General features: G+C 39.8%; 1 long non-coding RNA gene across 1 annotated transcript; it reads right to left on the minus strand.

The window, feature by feature from the left end:
- Positions 1 to 11,787: 11,787 nt before the first annotated feature.
- On the minus strand, positions 11,788 to 17,413 carry LOC127857549 (uncharacterized). The gene is made up of 3 exons (XR_008038421.1): positions 17,303 to 17,413; positions 16,603 to 16,698; positions 11,788 to 11,916 (listed from the first exon to the last, which is right to left on the minus strand). It is a non-coding gene; the product is annotated as an uncharacterized LOC127857549 (long non-coding RNA).
- Positions 17,414 to 17,689: the final 276 nt, after the last annotated feature.

A 17,689-nucleotide genomic window follows, 5' to 3' on the forward strand; every position in this document is an offset into this window, starting at 1 on the left:
AAAATCATCATCATCATCATCATCATCATCATCATCATCATCATCATCAATTATAACAACATATAATCATAATCAAGAACACAGTCCCGCCATCTTCTTTTATACTAACACAGCATTATCAATTATTACCAAGCTTCATATAGTTTGAGCAAAAGTGTGGATTCTAAAGAGTAATGAAAGCTAAATGTTGCTGACAAATTACAGAAAATGTATGAAACACTAGCAGGGGTTGGATTTAAAAACTACGGAATCCGGATATATCCATCTATTATCTCGCATTTCTTTCATCAAGAGCGACACACGACACACGAAGCGATACACGATAATTTGCGCGGCAGTCGCGGAGGCGCACGATATTTTTCGCGACATCGATACAAGAAACGACGCGCGAGAATGAACCACGAAATATCGCCCTTGTGTAGGAAGCCCTAAAGGCGATATATCGTGTTAAATATATCGTGCGTCGCCGCGACTGTCGCGAAAAATATCGTGCGTCGCCGCGATTGTTGCGCACAATAGTATGCGTCGCCGCGACTATCGCGCAAAATATCGTGCGTCGCCGGGATTGTCGCGCAAAATATCGTGCGTTGCCGCGATTGTCGCGAAAATATCGTGCGTCGCCGCGACTGTCGCGCAAAATATCGTGCGCATAATATCGTGTATTGCTTTGTGTGTCGTGTCTCGCGTTCAGAGTGCGACGCACGAAACACGAAGAGCTGCACGATATTTTGCGCGATAGTCGCGGCGACGCACGATATTTTATCATTCAAATATCACCCGTATTATCAGAATCTCGTGTATCGCGGTCTAATTGCAGACCGCGACACACGACCCACGAAGCGATACTCGATATTTTGCGCGACATTTTGGGCGTCACGCGATATTTTTACTGTTCAAATATCGCTGAGATAATATCGTCTGTCGACTCTCGCGTTTTTTAAACGGTGTTACAGTAAATTTTAACAATTTATTATCAATAGTGCTGCCCTCGACACACTTATAAAAGAGTGTTCTAGCATTAGTTAAACAAGTACAAATCAATTAATTTTCATAATTATTGTGATATATATTGACAAGTATATATGTTTAAAACTATTCAGAAATTTGAACAATGGAGTTAAATTTCTATCAATTTTAAGATAATGTATCATTTAAATCTGTATCACATCCAATAGGATCGCAGAATGTAGATAATGTTTAACTTCAAGTAAGACATCAATATGAACCAGAAGAGTTCTTTTCAGTGCATGTGTAATCATCATTTATAGGTTATCCAGATTTTTGACGAGCAACATTAATGTCCAGTCTATTTATACATTAATTAGACGGTATTTTTGTTGCTGGTATTGTTTTATCTTTTAAATACCTTTTATAATGCTTTATCAAATAAATTACCGGCATAAATAAAACTGCATACAGTGCAAACAACAATTTTATAATAGTTATATTGGCTAACAAAAACGCTTTTGAAGGGCGCAAAACGTTTGTTTCATATTGCTGAACAGGGTTCCAGTTATAATATAAATTACTATTATATAATTATATTCAGATAAAGTCCACACTGTTACTTTTGTGCATGTCTAATATGTTTTAAACATAAAGTACGTCATGCACGTTGAACCGTAGAATCGAACAACTTATAACTCAACCTAGGGAACTCAGTGTGATATTCAAAATCGTTATTCCAAGATATTTTTCTATCATCAAATATACGCATATATAAAATATTTATGTAATATTAAATATTTATTTATGGCCAGATTGAAGTATAAGAAGCGTAGCTTGCTATATCAATAATATACATTTTATTTGCTGATCAGACATAAATATTATTATAAAATAATATTATATACAAAAAAATATATATATACGACATGATGCACATTCTTGATGACGTAAAAATATCAAATTTTTGTCTCCCCTGATTTTTTGAAAACGCGACAGTCGACAGGCGATATTATTACAGCGATATTTGAACAGTACAAATATCGCGTGTCGCCCCAAAAGTCGCGCAAAATATCGAGTATCGCTTCGTGCGTCGTGTGTCGCGGTCTTAAATAAGACCGCGATACACGAGATTCGGATCATATGGGCGATATTTGAATAATAAAATATCGTGCGTCGCTTCGTGTTTTGTGCGTCGGCATTTGAACGCGAGTCACGACACACGAAGTAATACATGATATTTTGCTCGAGAGTCGCGGTTACGCACGATATTTTGCGCGAAAGTCGCGGCGACGCACGATATATTAAACACGATATATCTTTTTTTGGGCTACCTACAGAAGGGCGATATTTCGTGGTTCATTCTCGCACGTCGCTTCGTGTATCGCGCAAAATATCGTGCGTCGCGCGACTGTCGCGCAAAATATTGTTCGTCGCCGTGACTGTCGCGCAAAATATCGTGTATCGCTTCATGTGTTGTGTGTCGCCCTTGATGAAAGAAGAGCGAGATTATAGATGGCACTATCCGGATTCTTAAAAAAAAACAACTTTCAGTGGATTAAAAGACTTTTACTCATTTTCATTGATCAATTAAACTCTTAATTTCTACATGGATGCATAATAACTATATTGGAATATTAATTTGACATTGAAAGTTAAAGAAATAAGCTGAAAGGAGGAGAAATCATATCCCTGGCTATGATATAAAATCTGGTAAGAGTTAAAATAGGCTACCTGTCATGATGAGACACTCGTTCTTGTCAAGGCACTCAGTGAACAGTATGGACACGATCATCTCAGGGCAGATGAGAAAGCGTATCTCCTCCTGTACACACCCATTTCCGAGCCCCCCTCCTCCCAAAAACATATTCGCAAAATCAACCTGAAATATGCAATACAAGTTCCTTATTATGCTGTGCTGACTTCATAGGCTATTCTTAGATTACACTTACGGAACCTATATTAAGCCCTGTTTTCCAAGGGACAAATTCATATGCAGATAAACCGGTTTAATACTCACAGCTTGCTAGTTAACTTTACTCTTATTGTACCAGGCATGAACATAGTAAGTTTTTTTATGATTAAATTTGTCATTGAACACTTTCCTTATTTCTTTTACAAGTACCCAAATATATTGCAACATATTTACATTAATAATCCTTAGTGAACTAATATTATTATGCAAAATATAACAGCGTATTATTAATTTAAAAGAAATGTTTGAAGTTAAATTCATTCAAATAATTAAATACTTACCTTTTATCTAATAGCTACTACCTTTCAAAGGTGGGTTTATTCATCCGGAAAATCTGGAGCTGGGAGCCGGCCACCTTTATACCGAAATTAGACTAGGTCAGAACATAGTGTAACGCAACCTAGATAAAGCGGAAACGGCGTCACCATATCAATCTTGTTCCAATACATATCCAAAATATAAGTCTAAGAGCGGGGTGGTCGGTGGGACTCATCGATAGCAGGTAAGAATTTAATAATTAAAATGAATGTTCTTGAAAAAAATGTTTTAATGGGATAAATACGTTACCTGCTATCTAATAGCTGAATTTGCAGCTGCGGCGGGAAGGTTCGCGTATAGCTCCCCAATCCCTTCACAGCAGAACCCATATCCAGGGTTTCAGCTAAAGACAGCAAAACCCATAGGGTTATCACCTAATCTTCGTTAGTACGGTATTGACCTTACTTCTCAAATAAGAGTACGAATGTCCATGTAATAGAAGATACTACCGTTTGTGAAACCACAAGGGGAACAAATACAAGTGGTCTTGTTGGCACTCCAAAGAAAGAAGCTAAAAGGTGGAGAAGGTGGTCGGATCCTTTCAGAAGTAATCTCAGAGCACGCCAGAGAGTGGGGTGTGATAAATATACATCCACGAAGCTGACATAACTCGTTATTCATGCGGTCTGCTCTTAAATAGGGATGAATTCCTAAATGAGAGAGAAGAGTAAGCCTTTCTTAGGCAAGGCTACCCAACGAGAAATAGAAGCCGCAGACACATCGCCCCCCCCTTTTAAGGAATGAAGAGTCTCTTGCGAGAACCTCGAAAGGACTTACTCTGCAGAGGTAGAACTTCAAAGCCCTGACTGGACAAAGAAGTCTATCTTCATCTTCATGTCCACAAGTTCTAGAATTACTTGGGACCTTGAAGTGTTTAGAAGCCATATAGGGGAGTTGATATTAAGCAAGGAATCCTGGCTGACACAACAAAGTGACGAAGCCATTGGATCAAAATGAAGATGGTAGTCTTCGACAGAAAGAGCATACATTTAATACAAATACAAATACACTTGTATAGCGCAAAAACTATAAATATTCTATTGCGCTTCACAAAACGTCCTATATACACAAATTGAGATATCATCTAGTGAGCTTGCAGGTTACATGAATGTATCTAAGTATTGTGGAATCGCTCAAATAGGTAAGTTTTTAGCTTGCTCTTAAATGTTGTTTCCGAGTCAGCCGATTTCAAATGTCCGGGAAGTACATTCCACCATTTCGGTCCTACCACTGCAAGTGACCTGTCGGCTATCTTTGTTCTATGCCTTGGTACATGGAACTGGATGCCTACTGATTATCGCAAGCGGTAGCTTCCTAGTGCATGTGTGAACATCGATCGGAGGTAAATTGGCGCAGTGCTCTTAACGACCCGGAAAACAATGACAAGCACCTTGAACATTATTCTTGCCTGCACGGGCAGCCAATGTAATCGTTTTATCAAGTCGGAACTACGTACTTCATATTTTGCACAGGTTACTAACCTGGCAGCATTGTTTTGAATTCTTTGTAATTTGTTAAGCTGATATGCCGGAAGGTCAGCAAAGAGTCCATTACAGAAATCAAGATGGGAATGAATAAGAATTTCAGTGGATTTTTGTGTCAAATGTTTCCGGATACACTGCAAGTTTTTTTTACTGGCTATAGGCCACTTGGCATTTCTTTCGAATGTGCAGATCAAAATTTAAGGTTCTTGACATATGCACCCCAAGGTCGCGAACATTGTCCACACACTTCACCTCACAACCACCAACAATAACACTAGTAATGTTCAACTTTTTCTAATTGTTGTTTTGTCCCATAAGCTATAATTTCAGTTTTTGCATTGTTCATTTTGAGCTTGTATTTAGTCATCCAGTTAATGATATTTTCAAGACAGACATTCAGTTGATTAATGATGTTAAATTCACTTTGTTGATTTCCAGCTTTGATTTTAAAGGCAACTTTATGGTCATCAGCATAACCGTAAAGGACAGCTGAATAGTTTTGAACAAACCTGTTTAGTCCAGCGATATGCATTGTGAAGATAACCGGGCCGGCGCAAGAGCCCCGTGGGACGCCACAGTGTAGTGGCATGGTGTCAGACGAAGCATTGCCAATCTTGACCCTTATGGTTCTGTCAGTAAGGTAGGATTCAATGCACCTGAGTGCAGTGTTGGTAATGCCGAAGTCATCTTGCATCAGCTGAAGAGCTGAAGGAATGTCTATCGTGTCAAATGCAGCGCTAAGAGCAATCATCACTACAAGTGTCACGAGATTCAGATCCACTGATTCAAGAATATCACCGTACATCTTTAGCATCGCCGTTTCAACTCCGTGATATCTCCTGTAAGCACTTAGATACTGGGGTAGAAGACTGTGGATCTCGACATGATTGGTTATTTGTGACAATGCTACCTTCTCGAGTACTTTGGAAAGAAATGGGATACATTTCACTTCTCCGTTAGGCTGAAGTCATAGTAAGAAGAAAAACGGTCTTCCAGTTTTAAGGAACTGTTATGAGGCCTGATGAAGGGGTTCATAGGGAGCCTAGTAAGCGAGAAAAGAACGCAAACCAAATCCCATTAAGGGGTAAAAGAACGAGAAACAAAGCGTTGAAGTTCCATGGCTTGTGATGACTTACGAAAAGCCAAGGTATGCGAAAACATAGTCTGTATCCTTTGATGGAGGAAAGAGAAAGTTTCTCACCATCAAAGAGATAGATGAGAAAATCCTTTATGCGTCATGCAGAGTGATTGAGGGGATCAATATGCCCACGAATACACCAGTCAGAGAAAAGCTATCAGAGAGTATCGTAGACTGTTCTGGTGGACTTTCTCCTAGAGAGGCAACGAGGGTTGAAGCCCTAACAGAAAAACATTCTTCTGTAGGGATTACCAAATAATGGCTAGACGTGTAGTGGAACATGTCTAGAGCTTATGAAATATGTCTCTCTGAAATAGGAAATCTGACCTGTGAGCAAGTTTCCTAAAAAAATCGTACAGGAGACGGAGAAGGTTGTTGAACCAGAATATCATGGGCCACCAAGGGGCGACCTGGAGGATCTGGAAAGAGCTCACCTTGATATTTCAAGATAGAGGAAAAGATTGGGTGAGATATAGGCGTAAGCGTCCAGTTTGTCTCAAGCGGACGAAAGCGCGACAATCGCCAACGCTGCTGGATCGAAAACTGGACTCACGTACAGAGGAAGTCTGTGGTTATCTCTGGTCACAGACAGGTCGACCAGTGGATAACAGAACGTGAGAACTGGACTCACAGAGGAAATCTGTGGTTGTCTCTGGTCGCAAACAGGTCGACCAGTGCATGACCGAACGTGAGCAAAATCTGGTTGGCCACTTTATGATGAAATGTCCAATCTGGCAGAAGGAACTGGTGTTTGCAAGAAAAACCGTCCGACAGGGCGTTTAGACGACCTGGTATGTGTTTGGACGAGAGAGAAATGTTGAGGTTCTTGCAAAGCACGAGTATGTTCTTGGTTTCCAGATACAGGGAGTGATAATGTGTTCACCCTTGTGTCTGGATGTAAACCACGACTGATGTGTTGTCAGTTGACACCATCCCATAGGAGTCGCAAAGATGTATTGGAAAAGAGAAACAGCTAGAAGGACTGCTAGCTTTTCGAGATATTTGATGTACAGGTGATACTCCTGAGAAGACCACATACCTGAGATTATCATGCTGAGTGGTTCCAGGTGAGCGCCCCCATCCTTCCCTGCTCGCATCAGTATGAGATGTAAGGAAGGTTGCGGTGGAAGAAGCGGTACTCCTGCAAAGATAGTCTCCTAGTCTAGTCACCACTCAATGTGGAGAACTAAGGACGGAAGGATGAGAATCTGTGTAAGCGGATTGCCCTGAGATAAATTCCAACAAGCTGAGAGATAGTGTTGAAGAGGACGTATGAAAAGACGTCCCAGCAGAAAGACCGGTGACTGGATCGGTAAAAGACCGACCGGTGTCCGAAGCCTCATGGTCGAGGATGGATGGGGAAAAAAAATCACGATAAAGCCGAATTTTCCCCATTCCGACCAGACTAGAAAGTCGATAGACTAGACAAGTTGTGAACATTTTAAGACTATGACCGGTCTACAGTAGCCGCTTATCTTGGACCATGAAAAGGTGACTGTTAAATCCTGGAGAAAAAGGGTCGTGAACTCTTTCTACCGCCTGTTTTTATAAGCCATCGATTTGCGAAGTGCAGACGTATGGCTGCACCTGGTACCTCGGCATCGGAGGTGTGGTAGTAGAAAGATGAAATCCCTAGGGGTGACCTTAGGGAAGTCCGTCTTTGCCGTTTGAAGGCTTCAAAGATTTCTGATCGGTTTGGGTTTGCCCTTTATTTAAAAATCCTTTCAAGATTCCAATTCCGATAGAAAGACGACATGTGACGGTCACTGCAGAGCCTGTTGCCGACAGGGAAGGGCGGGGTAAAAAGTCATCACCTAGGGTCTCGAACATAATTTATAGACCTGATTAATAGAGGCCAAATAGTAATGTTCGGCTTCAAAGTTAGACTCCGAGCCCGCTTCAGCCGAACCATCTGCAAAACCAGTGATCTGCATGTAGCCGGCTGAGTCAGAAAACGGAATACCAGACGGAGGTATTTCATAAGCTTCTTGCATCAGTGGTTCATTATCCAGCACCAGAATAGCTATGGAGGAAGGTCGACCAGAGACCAAGTCAGCGGAGTTGACTTTGGAAACCGGCGTTCTCCGGTAGAGTATCAGTATATAAAAGGAACAAAGTGACTTGGAGCCTGCCGAATCCATATAGTATTTGGATTCGATGACCGGTAACCGGTGCCCGAACCGTTCAATGACCGGTGTCCGGTGGACGGACCGGTCATAATACGACCGGTGACTTAACCGGGTGAAGACCGAAGTATGGTGGGAGCCATATGGTCTGACGTCGAACGACGCATGGTCAAAACAACGCGGTCGACGTCACCAGGCAAAGATCTATGCAAGGCGGGAGCCACATGGTCTGATATCGACCTACGTATGGTTGGAGCCACGTGGTCGACGACTTGCCCGGTACCGGGAAAAGACCGAAGTATGGCGGGAGCCATATGGTCTGAATTCGACCGACACATGGCTGAAGCCACATGGTTGATGTCCTGCCCGGTTCCCGGACCGGACCGGTCAATGACCGGTGACCGGACCGGTCATAAAATGACCAGTGACGTCACCGGGTTACACCCGGTGACTGATGACCGAACTGGACCGGTCAATGACCGGTACTCGGACCGGACCGGTCAATGACCGGTACTCGGACCGGACCGGTAATGATTGGTGACCGGACCGGTCATAATATGACCGGTGACGTCACCAGGCAACACCCAGTGGCCGGTACCGGGCACCGGACCGGGCCCCAGTGACTGGTGCCGGTCTGGACCGGTCAATGACCAATGACCGGACCGGTCATACTATAACTGGTGACGTTACCGGGTAAAGACCGAAGTATGGCGGAATCCATATTGTCTGACGTCGACCGACGCATGGCCGAAGTTGCTTCGTCGACTTCACCGGGCAAAGACCGACGTATGGAGGGAGCCATAAGGTCTTCAGTCGACCGACTTATGGCCGAAGCCAGGTGGTCGACGTCTTTCCCGGTACCGGACAAAGACCGAAGTATGGTGGGAGCCATATGGTCTTCAGTCAAACGACGCATTGCCTAAACCATGTGGTCGACGTTTTGCCCGGTACCCGTTCTTCTATGGACTGACGTCGACCGAAGCATGGCCGAAGTCGCGTGGTCGACGTCACCTGGCAAAGACCGACGAGTTGTGGGAGCCATATGGTCTTAAGTTGAACGACGTATGGCCGAAGCCAACGCGGTCGACGTCTTACCCGTTACCAGGTAAAGACCGAAGTATGACGGGAGCCATACAGTCTTCAGTCGACCGACGCATAGCCGAAGCCATGTGATCGACGTCTTGCCCGGTACAAATGGAACCGGCCGAAGCCACGTGATCGACGTCACTGAGCATAGACCTACGTATGGCACGAGCCATATGGTCTTCAGTCGACCGACAAATCGCCTAGGCCACGTGGTCGTCGTCATGCTTATTACCAGGCAAAGACCGAAGCATGGCGGGAGCCATATGGTCCTACGTCGACCGACTCATGGTCGAAGCCATGTGGTCGACATCTCCGGGCAATGACCGACGTATGGCGGGAGCCACATAGTCTGACGTCGACCGACGTATGGCAAGAGCCACATGGTCGTCGTCTTACCCGGTATCGTACAAAGACCGAAGTATGGCGGGATCCATATGGTCTGACGTCGAACGACGCATGGCCGAAGCCATGTGGTCGACGTCAACGGGCAAAGACCGACGTATAGCGGGAGCCATATAGTCTGACGACGACCGACGTATGGCAAAAGCCACGTTGTCTTGCCTGGTACCGTGCAAAGACCGAAGTATGGCGGAAGCAAAATGGTCTGACGTCGACCGACGCATGGCCAAAGCCACGTGGTCAACATCTTGCACGGTGCAGGGTGGCGAAGCCACACAGGAACAGGATCGTCTCAATTCTTCCGGCTGTGGAAGGTCCTATTTTCTTTTTATCTGCGACCTTCGTGTAGCCAGTACATAAAAGACAAGAATAATACATATGAAACAATTAACTGGTCATCTACCAGATTGCTATACGGCACATTAAAATCATTATTGCACATAATGCAAATGATTGACATTCTCTCAGTATATTATTCTAAAAGAGAACGTTACGTGCACGCTTGAATACACCATTTCCTACATGAACACATGTTACGCGTATGTGTTATAATTTAAACAAAAGTTTAATACCATAAACGGAAAAACACCGATAATAAGTTGTTAGACAAATACTCAAACGTGTCTAAACATATACACGGCACATTAATTTCATTATTTGCACATAATGCAAATGATTAACGTTCTCGCAGTGTATTATTGTTAAAGAGAATGTCACGTGCACGCTTGAATGCACTCAGCCTTTAGGCATAACTTTAAATAAACCCACCTTGGAAAGGTAGTAGCTATTAAATGACAGGTAACGTATTTATGCTATTAAAATGAACTTATCTCTTCCATATATGTATACACTTTTTTTCCAAACTTATTTTGTAAAAAAAATGCAATACATATTCTAGTATTTCTTATACATTGTAATATGATTTGTAAATAATAGTGTTAAAGGCCTAGCATTACAATTTGTAAAGGGGAAGAATATGAAATAATTTTGAATGAAGCTGATTGACTTTAAGGCAGGTAACTGTTGTGTCTAATTTATAATATTGTGTTAACAACATACTTTATAAAAAAGATAACTTATGAACAACGAATAATTTAATTTCACCTATTACATCGCAACAGAGAACTAACTTGAACTTTATTCAATGGTCAAGCAAATATAATTATTCTGTACACAGATATGAAAGAACTCCAGATGTTCAGATTTTACCAAACCTAGTTCTGCCCCTCACCTGCAGCAATCCCTTCCCATCATCCTCAGTGGTATCCTTAGAGGAGACGTGACGCCCTCGCAGGGTTGTTTTCTCCTCTCCCCATTTCGGCAGGTCCTTGACACATTGTCTGGTGAAAGTCACCGTTCCCAGTGGCACTGAAAGGTCATAGAGTATTACGATGTCAGCTTATTGAAATTGTGTTGACAGTTATTTAAGCAATATAATTTTTTGGACATCATAGATTAATGGAATCTTTCAGGTGAAAGGCAGAGATGGTCTTTGTAAAGTCTAGTAACAACAGTTATATGAACATACATATTTAACAGACAAAACGACTCATCTAAACCCAAATTTACTACATCAGAAAGATTTTCTTTGGAAAACACATTATCTTGGTGATCACAATAAATAATATTGAAAAATATCTTATTAAAATTTTTCTGATCTCTTTGCTTTGATAATTTGATACCAAACGTGTCCATGTGTAGCACAATTAAATAATTTACAGTACTATTAGTTCTTATTCCATAAAATGTAATGCAATTCGTTTATCATCTAATGTCAAAGCATGCAAATAGCAACCATGTCACCACTTGTTACATCCAGCAATTTACTTATTTATATTAAGTAAAGCTGATTTTAAGAAAGTTGGCCAGGTGGTAACTAATACATTCCTTATATAACTTATCACAGTTAACTTGTTTAAGTGCAAAGCGATTGTTTATGGTAATTCAACAAGTGATTGAGAAAAAAGGATCTTACACTTACTTCTTTTAAAACATCGGTAGAAATAATGAAGAATGCATCTCAACTCACAGCTGATGGTAGGCCACATAACAGTCTGAAACAATCAACATACTTGCAAGAAATACAATGACCAAAATATTATTTTACTCACAACCAAATTTAATTCCTTATTGATCCATAAATGGTACAAAAGGTATTTCATGAACACATATGTATGTTTTATTTTTACAATATAGTTGCAAAGTAGTAAACATAACAACTTCTTAACAAAACAACAATATTTACTGCAAACATGTCCTTTTCTCAAATAAGGATTTTATTTAACTTCTTGTCAGTGAATCCATACGTGTTAAAGTTGATGGTTGGATGGTTAACTCTGACGATCTTTTGCTGAAGTTGCGGCGTGGAAACGTGCAGAAGAACGCATTGGCCAGGAGGCAACCAATCTGCTGCTGACTTAAGGTCACACTCATGTTGGTGTCTTTCTTTAACAATGGAATGGGCTGTAAAGAAATAAAACAGCATGCAAGTAAACATGAGAAAATTCTGCTAGCGACCTTATTTGTTGATTGTTCTGCCACTGCTACAAGAGAGAGATAATACAATATGGCAATTAATGTGAATTCATCAAGGTTAATTATGAACAAGTAAAAACACAACACCTTAAGTAGATGTGACACAGAAAAATCCACAAGTCAGTTGCTTCAATACAAAAAAACTCTCTGTATATATACTTACACAAAAAGGTCATCAAACTGTGAATGTTTGAGCGAGATTCACCCATTAAAAAATATTGGAAACAAAAGCTTCAGGTTATATATTATATAGAAGACAAGAGGGCCTGAAAGGCCCAAAGTCACCTGAGATTCAAAGGAACTGACCTGTTCTATGCAGCTCAAAATGTCATAAGAACAAAATGTTCTTACCAACTTTCATGACCAGTGAACACCCTCGCAGCCAGTTTTTCTACAGACGAGAACCATTTTCATACACATCCAAGATATAATTTAAACAAATATTCTGACAAAGTGTCATGAAGAATCATGAAGCCATATAAGGAAAAATGCCCAGCACCCTGGTGGCTATATTGTTCAAGAAACTAGAACCATTTTCGAAATTGTCCAAGATATCATTAGGACAAATCTTCTGACAATGTTTCATGATAATCGGACAATAATTATGGCTTCTAGAGTGTTAACAATGTTTTACTATAGCTATATAAGGAAAAATGCCACGCCCCTTGGCGGCCATGTTTTCCACCAACCAGAACCATTTTCAAACTCATCCAATATATCATTGGAACAAATCGTCTGGCCAAGTTTCATAATGATCGGACAATAAATGTGGCCTCTAAAGTGTTAATTAGGTTTTACTAAAAGCAATATACATGTATAGCCATATTAGGAACAATGCCCTGCTCCCTGGTGGCCAGGTTTTTAAAACAACCGAAACCATTTTCGAACTCATCCAAGATATCATTGGCACAAACCTTCTGACCTAGTTTCATGAAGATCAGAAAATAAATGTGGCCTCTAGAGTGTTAACAAGGTTTTACTATAGCGATATATAAGAAAAAATGCCCAGCCCCCTGGCGGCCATATGTTTAACCAATCGGCATCATTTTTCAACTCCTCCAAGATATTATTGGGATACATCTTCTGACCAAGTTTCATGAAGATCGGACAATAAAGGTGGCCTCTAGAGTGTTCACAAGATTTTACTGTAGCCATATATAGCCATATAAGTGAAAATGCCCCGCCCCTTGGCAGCCATGTTTTTCAAGCCAACGTAACCATTTTCAAACTCATCCAAGATATCATTGAGACCAATCTTCTGACCAACTGTCATGAATAAATGTGGCCTCTATAGTGTTAACAAGGTTTTACTAAAGCCATATATAGCCATATAAGGAAAAATGCCCTGCCCCTTTGTGACCATGTTTTTAACGCAACCAAAACTATTTTGGAACTCATCCAAGATATGATTGGGACAAATCTTCTGATAAAGTGTCATGAAGATCGGAAAATAAGTGTGGCCTCTAAAGTGTTAAAGAAGGTTTTACTATAGCCATATAAGACAAAATGCCCCGCCCCCTTGCGGCCATGTTTTTCAATCAACCGGCATCATTTTTGAACTCTTTCATAATATTGTTAGGATGAATCTTCTGACCAATTATTTTGAAGATCGGATAATAAATGTGGCCCCTATAGTGTTAACAAGATTTAACTATAGCCATATAAGTGAAAATGCCCCGCCTCTTTGCAGCCATGTTTTTCAAGCAAACGCAACCATTTTCGAACTCGTCCAGCATATTATTGGGAAACATATTCTGACCAAGTTTCAATAAGGTTGGACAATAAATGTGGCCTCTAGAGTGCTAAAAAGGTTTTACAAAAGCAATATATAGCCATATTAGGAAAAATGCCCCGCCTTCGGGCCATGTTTTTCAAGCAATAGAAATCATTTTCAAACTCGTCCAAGATATCATAAGAACCAATCTTCTTACCAATTTTCATGAAGATCGGAAAATAAATGTGGCCACTAGAGTGTTAACAAGGTTTTACTATAACCATATAAGGAAAAATACCCCGCCCTCTGGCGGCCATGTTTTTCAACCAACCGGCATCATTTTTGAACTCGTCCAACATATTTTTAGGATGAATCTTCTGACCAGGTTTCATGAAGAGCGGACAATAAATGTGACCTCTAGAGCGTTAACAAGATTTTACTATAGCCATATATAGCCATATAAGGAAAAATGCCCCGCCCCTTGGCAGCCATGTTTTTCAAGCAAACGTAACCATTTTCGAACTCATCCAAGATATTATTGAAACCAATATTCTGATAAAATTTTATAAAGATTGGACAATAAATGGGGCTTCTAGAGTGTTAACACATGTGATGTTAGGTCACATCAGGAAATATCTTACACGAAATGCCACAAAATCCTTGGTCAATTTACTTGTCACGTCTCGGCTAGACTATTGCAATGTACTGCTGTATGGAACACAAACATCAGCTATCAAGAAACTACAAAATGTTCAAAACACTGCGGCGCGTGTTATCACAAGAACATCCCGCTATAGTAACACCGATCCTAAAAGAAATACACTGGCTCCCAGTAGAAAAAAGAATCCACTTCAAAATACTAACCAATGCGTTCAAAGCCTTAAATGGAAATCGCCTGTATATCTGAAAAACCTACTTGAAGTCTACGAACCAAGGCGAAACTTGAGATCAAAGAACGAAGCGACTTCATTAGTGATTCCATCGAAGATTAAATCCGTATCATACGGGGAGCGAAGTTTCATGTACGCTGCTCCCAAACTCTGGAACTCACTTCCATCAAACATTCGAGGTTCTTTAACACTGAATTCATTCAAAAAGGCACTGAAAACTTCCTCCAATCTAATGCAATATAAGCAGTGGTTTATTAAAGTCATTATATAAAATCTCAATCATCATGAACTTGAATTAACCCTTTCAAAGGAAGCATAATTATTCCTTTGAGGGTTTGTGGACTCGTGGCACTGGTATCCTGACGTAACCCTTGTCTCAATCAACATGAACTTGATTTTACCCTTTTAAAGGAAGCATAATTATTCCTTTGGGGTTTGTGGACTCGTGATCTACCTTCGTTTCTGTCTCTGTTTTGTCTCTGGTTTGTCTTGCCGATCTTTCTAATCTATGGTTACTGTGCATGTTTTTTTGTTTTTTGTTTTACGGAGTACTTATTGTTTAAGTTTTAGATTTTATTGCTTCATTAATTGTCTTATAGCTATACACATAGGGTAGTTTTATAGTGTCTTGTTGATCTTTCTAATCTAGGGTTACTGTGCATGTTTTTACGTAAAACTTATAGTATAAAAGAGTAGTTTTATAGTATAATTGAGTAGTTTTGATCGATTTCTTTTGAAACAGTGTTGCAAAATGTATTCGTAACTGCGAATCGTCAAATGTTCTTATGTAAAGCGCCTTTGGACGTGCACTCTTGCATGAAAAGGGCGCTATATAAATCCGGTATAATAATAATAATAATAATAATAATAATAATAATAAAAAAAAAAAAAATAATAATAATAATAATAATAATAACAAGGCAAATGTTGACGCCGCAAAACGCACGACGGATGACGCACGACGCACAACGGACGACGGAGAAAACGCGATCACAAAAGCTCACCATGAGCACATTGTGCTCAGGTGAGCTAAGAAAACACACAAACACACAAAGAGCCATAATTCTGCTCTTTACGATCATCTAAACATAAAGGTGGTTACACTGCGAAAGCTTTCGCACTATCCACCAATAAGTTATTGATTAGTTTAAAACACAAGCTTTGGGACTTGGTTCGTACAGACGTATGTATGGACGGACACTATGTTGGGGCATAAAAAAAAAGACAATGGCAAAATTCTACCAAAACTTATGGCAGACAAATTTCCTTTATTTTCTATAATATTTTAATTAAGGTTATTCAGAAATATTTTTTTTTAATCTTCCATCAAGCTATTAAAGAGGTGTTCTTAGTACAAGGCTGGGTTTGTATGAGCCACACTCTGGGAAAACAGGATTTAATGCATGTGCGTAACGTGTTGTCCAAGATCACCCTTAGCAGTTTGCAGAAGCTTATCACTTAATCAGGGATGACACTCTCCGCATAAACTAATTTTCACTAAGAACATAATTCGTTTAATCCAAAGAAAAACAATAAAAGCGGTAAATGTTGTTCCTTATTAGCCTGTGAGGATTACATAGGCTAATCTGGAACTTTAGGCATGTGCATTAAGCCACATTTTTTTCAGAGCAAGGCGCAAGCATGTATGAAAAAGTGCATTGCCTAATAAAGTCAAATGGATTTGATCCAATGTCAATTAATGAAATTAAAATGAAATAAAGGTTTTTATGGTATGAACCAACATGTCTTTAAAGGTGTTTTCACATGTTTCAGCTACCTAATGGTTAAACTGAATTGTAATCACAGTTTTTATATCTATGTTGGCTTATTTCTTAGAACATTAAACAGTGATTGTATTTAAAACAGGGATACTTAATTCGGACACAAAATTTTAAGTTTCAGATCTACTTATTATACTGTGTGACAACATGTGTCAGCATTGTTCAGACAAATATAGCCCTGTTATTATGAGATAATATATGTCATACATACTGTTGGGCACAAATGTGGCAGCATCAGAGCCAGATTGGCCATCTTTCTAAGTGCTCCCTCACTTGAGAAGAAATGCTGCTTTTCCTCCTTTGAAGCCTGGGGTTAACAGAAATTTAAACATTCGAGCCTCTTTCTGGGAAAACGGGGCTTAATGCATGTGCGTTAAGTGTTATCCCAGATAAGCCTGCGCAGTTGACACAGGCTAAGCAGGGATGACACTTTCCACCTAGACTGGATTTTTGTTAAGAAGAGTCTTCCATAATTCTGCGACCTGCACAGGCTTATCTGGGGAAACACTTTTCGAACATGCATTAAGCCCTTGTTTACCAGAGGAAGGCTCATTTTATAACAAAAGAAAAATGTGAACACCGCATTTATCTGGATGTTTATGATGCCAATTAGAGTACATGATCAGGTTGGAGAATAAGTATAGACTTGGAATGAATTTATGAAGTTCGGAAAAACTTCATGTTTAGCGTTTAAAAAAAAATTAGACAGTTGGCATAAAACTACTGACATAATAAATTTGTTTAACTAATCAACTAATCACTAAAATTGAATACAACACAGAAACATGCCACTTTAACAAAATAGCATGTATAAATTATACTTCAAAACTTAACTACCACTAAATATTTTATGTACAAACATGAACACATGAAACTCACAACCCACTGTCAGGATCAACATTTAAACTTACCACATCAAAAAACGAAATGAATGTTTTGAAATCCCACTTTTCATAATACTGGTCATTATATTCCAAGACCTTTTCCTGTAAAACAACAACAAAACAATCATTGTTTACTTACATATACTCCATGAATAACCTACAGTCCTCATTTTGCTACTCATAAGAATGTAAATAATCTTGAGTAAGTTAGTAAAACTATTTATTTTGAAATGGACATGCTTCTTTCAATCTTTCACTAAGTTAGTTCTAAATATAATTACATTCTAAATAAAAGCATTATAAAGAGAATTTAACGAAACTACTAATTTATTAATTAAAACTGAATAAGAGTTTACTTACAGCAAAATCCTGTGGACTTTTAATTTCATCAATGAGCACTCTTTGAACTAAATT

This window comes from Dreissena polymorpha, chromosome 14 (assembly GCF_020536995.1).
Source record: "Dreissena polymorpha isolate Duluth1 chromosome 14, UMN_Dpol_1.0, whole genome shotgun sequence".
Classification (NCBI taxonomy): Eukaryota; Metazoa; Mollusca; class Bivalvia; order Myida; family Dreissenidae; genus Dreissena; species Dreissena polymorpha.